Below are 7,702 nucleotides of genomic sequence, written 5' to 3'. Positions count from 1 at the left end.
TTGGTAGAGTTTGGTGGAATGCCTATTGTCGACAGATCATCTTTATCAGAAGCTATAAATGGCTTATTTCAAGAAGAAAGAATGTTTGGTTCTGTGAAAGAAGCACAGATTGGCCAATGGATGGAAAGTAGCTTGAATCACTACCAACATGCTGCATTCAATCAGATTTTAGCAATGGTCTATGTAGACGGTAGTGAGGTGTTTTTTCTTGATGGTCTGGGATGGAAGGACCTTCCTCTACAATTGCTTACTCTCTTAGTTGTGTGGGGAGGGGCACATCGCTTTCGCATGGCATTCGAAATGATAATCAACAAGTCATAGGGCCAAACATTGTCTGTTTTAGGGGCATACTTGGAGATGCTAGTGTTTATCAATAGCTCTATACATGGCATTCTCGTGTGTCTGAGCATCAAACATTGTTAAGGTATTCATTCCAAAGAGTTTGTCGGAAGCTAGTGACAAGGAAGCAGAACAGAGATCTACCACAAATGTTATATACCCCTAAGTTTTGCAATTGGCAATAACAAGAGCCTAGGAGTATGCCATTGTTCTTTCAAGCCCTCCTAAGACTTTCTTGGTGGCAAATCTTCATTTGGGTAATCTTTGTATAGCTTTTTTAAAGTTCATTTGATATTCCATCGAAGAACTATCATATGCCTTAGGAAATGCCAACTATATATACAAATATTAAGCGAGATGTAATATTTCATGATTTTGTCCTTGACAATGTCTGCCTTTTATGAGTTTTGTGTGTACTCTATGAAATTTGGTTTTCCATTTAAGTTGTGGGTTTGCAATATAGTACAAACTATTTTCTCTAGCAATTAAGCCTTGAGGTTTATATAGATTGACGCATACATTTCTTTTTTGCAATGTGATAGGATGTCTAGGCAGTTCATGTTTCTCACCGAAGCAGGAGCGTAGGTGGAAGGTACATAATTGCCAAGTTCTATGTAGAGCTATTTAATAGTAGAGTCATTGACTTTTAGAAATATGTAGATCTTGCAGGCTAGGGGTCTCTGGAGAGCACATAGCTGCTACTATTGGATCTACTTGAGCTAGAGAGCTACCTTGGGTAGAAAAAGTGTATACTGTTTGTTGCTTTATTTTTGTTTACACAGAAGGTTATTTCGATTATATATGAGTGGGCAAACATGCTATTGTTTTTCTTTTAGGTATGTTCTCGATTCAACATTTGTAATGAATCTCCACGTCGACCGTCCTTTGGTAGGATGAGTCCAATTTGGATATTATGATGTCCTTGCTTGCCTGCTTCATGGGGATGGTGGATCACAGGCCATCACTGTCTATTGGCTAGGATACTATGCACGAGTGTGAACACAGATTTTCTATCAAGGGTAAAATTTAGAGTATACGACACCTTTGTCCACATTATTTGTAGCCCTTTGCATCAAAGTAAGTACTTTAACGAATGAGTTAGGTTTTATCAACATATAGTTATAAATTTGTATGGCTCAATAATTATAATCCTTAAATTGTTTTTTTGTCTAATGTGGGTCCGGATCCAATTGTTTGTAGTCCACAGTACGTTCGTCTTGCCGTTACAAACACGGCAGATGTGGAGTACATGGTTGCAGGCTTTTCCCTTGGCGATACTTGTGTGTTTACTATAGATTGGGGATGACCATTTTTTAAGCGAAACCTTCTAAGCGTCCGAGTGAAGGAAAAAAAAAAAAGCTTCCAACTATGTAAAAATATGGCAAAAAAGGATCAAAAGAAAACATAGTTTTACTTAGAAATATATAAAGTATTATAGGAATGGCTATTTCATACACAAATATTTACATGAATCTTTGGGGATGGTGAATAGCGTAATGGGATGGCTTTTGACAAAATCCACATGTAGAGTAGCTTTCTCTATGAAAATTCCCTTATGATCCTTCTTACAACTTTTTCTTAATAGGAGGTAAAATTGAAAGCCCTCTCTCAACCTATCTTCATGAAAGGGTTATTCCAAAGAAACCTCATTAAAGCAAGCCATACAAGGTAGTTTCATTAGCAAAACCCCTTTGAAATAGGTCTTCGAAGGGAGTTTTGCTGGCGAAACTACCTTAGACAGCACTTTTGAAAGTGTCATAACTTTCACATATAATGTATTCAGCCACTCAAATTCATCAAAAAATGCCATTTGAGCACATTTACAGGTTCATGTATTTTATGAGAGTAGATATGTAAGCCCAAGTTAGTACATATAGTAATTTTAACTTGTTTAGAAATATATCCATAAATGTCTTGTTTTTCATGCTATAAAAACACTAGAAAGTTCTTGTCATATTGATATAAATATGTTTAATAACTGAGGAATTATATATGTATAAAATTATTGTGTTGAGAGTGACTATGAGGGATGTTTCTTAAAGAAATTATTTTTCAAAACTCTTCTTACTATCTATAAAAGAGAGAAATACTAATTGCAAGAGGTTCAGCAAAAGGTAGAGTAGTTTCAAGGTTTGGGATTGCCATGTGGCACAAACTATAGGAATCAAGCTGAAGTGTTAGACCCTGGTGGGGTTGTGCAGTAGTGCCACATGGTGCCATGGGGGAGACCAGAGGCACGAACTGGGTTAGCATGCAAGGGTAGAGGCACAACTACTGTGGACACCACACATGGTAGGACCCCTCCAATTCTGACAACGTGAGGACTCTGAGGCGGGGGCAGTAAATGCAAGGTTGCGTAGTGCTCAGTGATGCCTCTTGCCATATGTCATGCACCAGGCCACAGCCAATCAAACAATGGTAGGGGCAGTAAAAGCAAGGCTGCACAGTGCTCAGTGATGCCTCTTGCCATATGTCATGCACCAGGCCACAGCGAATCAAACAACGGTACCACATGTCATGCACCAACCGTCATGTGCTAGACTACTGAAAATGATGAGAGAGAGAGAGAGAGAAATATATAATTATACAATATATTATAATAATTTATTTATTTATATATACAAAGAGAGAGAGAGAGAGTGACAAAGAGAGAGAGAGAGAGAGTATATAATATATCATATATTATTTAATATATATTATTATATTATATTATATAAATATCATATTTCTTATATATATATATATATATATAGGTAGGGGGACCAAAGAGAGAGAATAGAGAGAAGAGCAAGAGAGAGGACAGAGAGAGGAGAGAGAGAGAGAGAGAGAGAGAGAGAGAGAGAGAGAGAGAGAGAGAGAAATATAATATATAATATATAGCATATAATATATTTTATATAATATAGAACATTAATATATTATATAACACACACACACACACACACGGGGATAAATAGAGAGAGAGGTGTGTGTGTGTGAGAGAGAGCGAGAGAGAGAGAGAGAGAGAGAGAGAGAGAGAGAGAGAGAGAGAGAGAGAGAGAGAGAGAGAGAGAGAGAGAGAGAGAGAGAGAGAGGGAGGGAGAGCATGTATGTGTTTTTTTTTGGGGGGGAAAGAGGAGCGGCGGGGATTTTTTTGTGCAAATGCTTGCCCCACGATCGACACCACAAGGCCACTCATCTAGCTAAGTTGTTTAGTGAATTGCACATAGAGCCAACTAAGAAGTTTCTACAAGGAGGGGTCTTGAAATTTGAAATTGTATTTCATGAAATTAAAGAAAATTTAACACCCCACCTCAAGACCCAATAGAGCACATCTATAACCCGTGGTAGATGAGTCCTACTACTCGTTTTAGGTAATAATAGAGATACAAAGGATGTCTATGAACAAGAAAATTTATGTTATGTGAAAGTGAATGAGTGACTATTCTGCAAAAGGGATCTGGTTCTATTGAAAGTAAAAGTGTTATAAACACGTTTCCTAAAGAAATACCATTTTTTAAATCTCTTAAAAATATGGTCGAATAAACCTACTCATAGGTTTTTGCTCGTACAAATGATGCACCCGTTGTAGATTTTGTATGTTCAGTTATGGCTTTGTTCGTGGATGTGTATTCAAATGTATCACTTGGTCCTTTGAAGTAGATATTGCATGTTCAGATGTGTGACTCTACTTTCAGAAGTAATATTGTGAAGTACTTTATTGTAGAGAATATTTTGGTTGGAATATGTTGCTTGCATCTAAATGTTTGTTGTGCTTATAAAGTTCTTTTGTTATATTGTTGGTATAAGAGATCACCATACAAGCCTTTCCAACAGTGCTAGGTCTGACCATGGTGATGTTAGTTGTCTAATTTCAACCCTTTCCCTCAGGCCTCTCTCTCACACACTCTGTCACTGTGCGTGCGTACGTGCATGCGTGCGTGCATGTGTACGTGCATGTGTGTGTGTGTGTGTGCATGTGTGCATGTGTGTGTGTGTGTATGCACGCGCATGCGTGGGTGCACACATGCTTGTGTCTTCACCTTCTCCTCGATGCCTAGATAAAAAATCCATGTCATATAAAATTACCATTAATTGAAACACAAAATGCATGCATATGTGGAAAGCACATCTTTAAAATTTGGAGATTTTCCATCTATGCTTCACCTTTACTATCCTGCAACCAACCCATGTGATGCCTTTAGTTGATATTCTATTTATTGAAATCAACTAGAATGCTTGGTCAACCACTAAGTATATTATAAGTAGCTAATAATAGGCCAGTTGATCTAATGGCTTAGAATGTGCCACACGGCCTCGTAGGACTTTAGAGTTTCTTAAAATGCCTTAGTGCTAGCCAAGTAATCAGATTTTAGCATCTTGAGACCTAGCGGAACGGGTCTTTCACCCATCGTAGATGAGTGAGCTACTCATTCTTGTTGGGTCTCTTACATGTCGTAGATGGGTGAGCTATTGTCGTTCCACTAAGAGGACCTCCTTGCATTCTGCTTAACGTTGGGAGCATGCCCACGAGGTAGGGAAGGCTTCAAATGAAATTTGTGTCCCCCCATGTCCCTGCTGAAAACTATTGAAATTTGTGTCCCCCCATGTCCCTATCGAAATTTGTGTCCCCCCCATGTCCTTGCTAAAATCTACTCCCTGGTCCACCAGGTAGAACCTGCAAAGCGAGTTTCCCAAATTACTGGAGATAGGCTTTGATTGGCATGAGATAGCTCATTGAAGGCTTGTGAGCTGCTATCCCAGTCTAGCATTGGAATGCTAGGCTAGAATCCTGATTTCAGCTCATGCTGGGCTGGCATGGTGATTGCCATTTTTCGAGCATAAAGCCTTAAGCTCCAAGCACGATGTGTAAATAAACAAGCATCTGTACCATATGGCAACAAGAATCCCTCATCACCCATGAAATTGGATCATGCAGGCACAAACCCAAACCACCCTTTCTCAAATATAGGGTGAAATATATTTGGCCAACACCAAATACCAGACATCGAACAAAAAGCTACACAATGGCAACCATTATATGATGAAGTATCTCAAAACAAAACATACTCTCAAATTTTCACAACACACAATGTCAAAAACACCAAATCGCAAAGTAATCCCATAGCACTTTGACTACTTATAAGTTGGACACATCTCCTAAAGCTCCACCCAAAATACATAGCCAAAATGAGGGCCCCCTAATCCTCATAGCTTGCATGGCTCCTTGATACATTGCAAACTGTAATAAGATCACCAAAAAAATAGAAAGGGTAAAACATATTTGGCCCAATAACCAATGCCAAACATTGAGCACAAAGCTACACAATGCCAACCATGAAACTAGGAATGACATGCTAACGTATCTCAAGACAAAATACACTCCCAATTTTGCACAATATATAGTGTCAAAAATACCCAATTGCAAAGTAATCCCATAGCATGTCGACTTTTTTTATAATTTGGACACATCTTCTAAAACTCCACCCAAAATACATAGTCATGTAATGAAGGTTTGGGCTAACCCCCACATCCACATTATACAATAAAATTGCCAAAACAAAAAGAGAGTAAAATGCTTGTAGACTATAGTCAACAAAGTCGATACTCATTCTAAGCCCACATGTAATAGTGCCTCTGAGAGTTCCTACTTTATCAATGCACCCTAATGTACAAATGGATGTTTATTCTAATGTAGCCCCAAATGTTGTAAGAAATGTTCTTTCGCATCAACTTCTCAACCCATGCTCCCTTTCCAATATGCTTGCCTCTCAAGTAAGATCCATGCGTTGTACTTTGCAATACTGCACCTATCAAATTTGATGTACATCCATCATATAGTGACATATACTTAACTCCATTGTTTGAAGCCTACCAACTATGATGGATAGACTCTGCTAAATTAGTTCTTGGAATAAGATATGTTTCATCTTATCCATACCCTTCAGAAAAAATATTTTGAAGTTAGTATCATGCCATGGTAAGTAGTATCGTCTTTCTTGGTTTTATGCTTTTAAACATACTTTATATAGAAATGTTCAATGAAAAGAGGTAGGCAATACTTACCTTAACAATATATTCACTCCAATGAGGAACCCTTACATGCCACCAAGCCAACCATGTTTATATCCTCACTTATTCCTTGAGCACATGTCCCTCATTTAGAAATGAACTCAAAGCTTTCAATTCCACCTCAGCTTCTGATTTTGAAGGAGCATTTTTCCAATGTCAACATATCTTGAATTCTAGAATCCTTTTCGATATTATCCTCCTAATGCCACAAGCAAGACCTTTCCTTGGTTTCCATAACATTATGTGGACCACCATTGAAAACCATCCTTACTGCTCTTCAGTTTGCTTGTGTCTCATCATCCAAGAAGCCTTTAAAGTCTATCACCCCTATCCTTCTCTTTCCTTAACTTTATTAAGAAGAGGCCAAAAAATTACTTGAGCACTAGTATCTTCAACTGTAAAATCACATGCACTTATGGTTTCAAGTTCCTGAGTAAATGGATTGCAAACATGACATGCCATTGTTTCCCAGTCACGAATCCTTTTCACAAAATCAAAACAAACCCAAGAACTCTCAAGCTCCCCCACAGGGCACATCTTGCTCACCAAATCAACACTAGAACCTGGACCCTAGGTTGACACGACACCTATTGAACGAAGAAAATGTTAATTGTCTTGGGAACACAAGGATTTGGAAAAAAATCATATTTTCTCTTTATCTTTAATTGTAAAATTTTATCAAAACTAGTTTCGATGCCTCTACTTAGAAATCCTACCAAAAAAACTCACTCTAGTTAGGAAACACACCGCTTTGGAGCCAAACCACAATCATTAGTAAGACAAAGTGTTTTAACTCTTTGTGTCCAAGAATGGAGAAACCTTTGTCAATAATGTGTCAAGTTCAACCTTTCTCATTCATTCAATACTAGGAGCATCACTATCATGAATGACTGCCTCAAGTATAATATCTTTGGCCATTCTTTTTTGGATATATTTGGGTCTCATTTGACCAACACTTTTCATTCACAAAAGTCGTGACCTTGGCTTTTAACTCCTCCATCACCTTTTTGGGTGTGCCCTCTACAATAGAATGTAAATGAGATTCAATATGAATTATGCATCTAGATACCTTTCTCCCATCTATGTCATTTGGATAACAAATATACATTTTACATGGGCAAGATGCTATCCAATGAGGACTTTTTTTGCAAAGTTAACATTACCAGCAACAAAAGGATTTTCGCATGAATTTCTCTACCCACACACACATGTTGCATTTCAAGAATGTTTGTTACATGCAATCTTCTATGTTTTGTGCACACGAGCGAAATGCATTTGAGAAAAAGTCAAAAGGTGTACAATCATATAAGGT

The sequence above is a fragment of the Dipteris shenzhenensis genome, chromosome 31 (genome assembly GCF_047967505.1).
Source record: "Dipteris shenzhenensis isolate YYH24624 ecotype China chromosome 31, Dip_SZ_1.0, whole genome shotgun sequence".
Taxonomy (NCBI): domain Eukaryota; kingdom Viridiplantae; phylum Streptophyta; class Polypodiopsida; order Gleicheniales; family Dipteridaceae; genus Dipteris; species Dipteris shenzhenensis.
The sequence above is the reverse complement of the archived record's forward strand: the minus strand, read 5'-3'. Positions refer to the sequence as shown.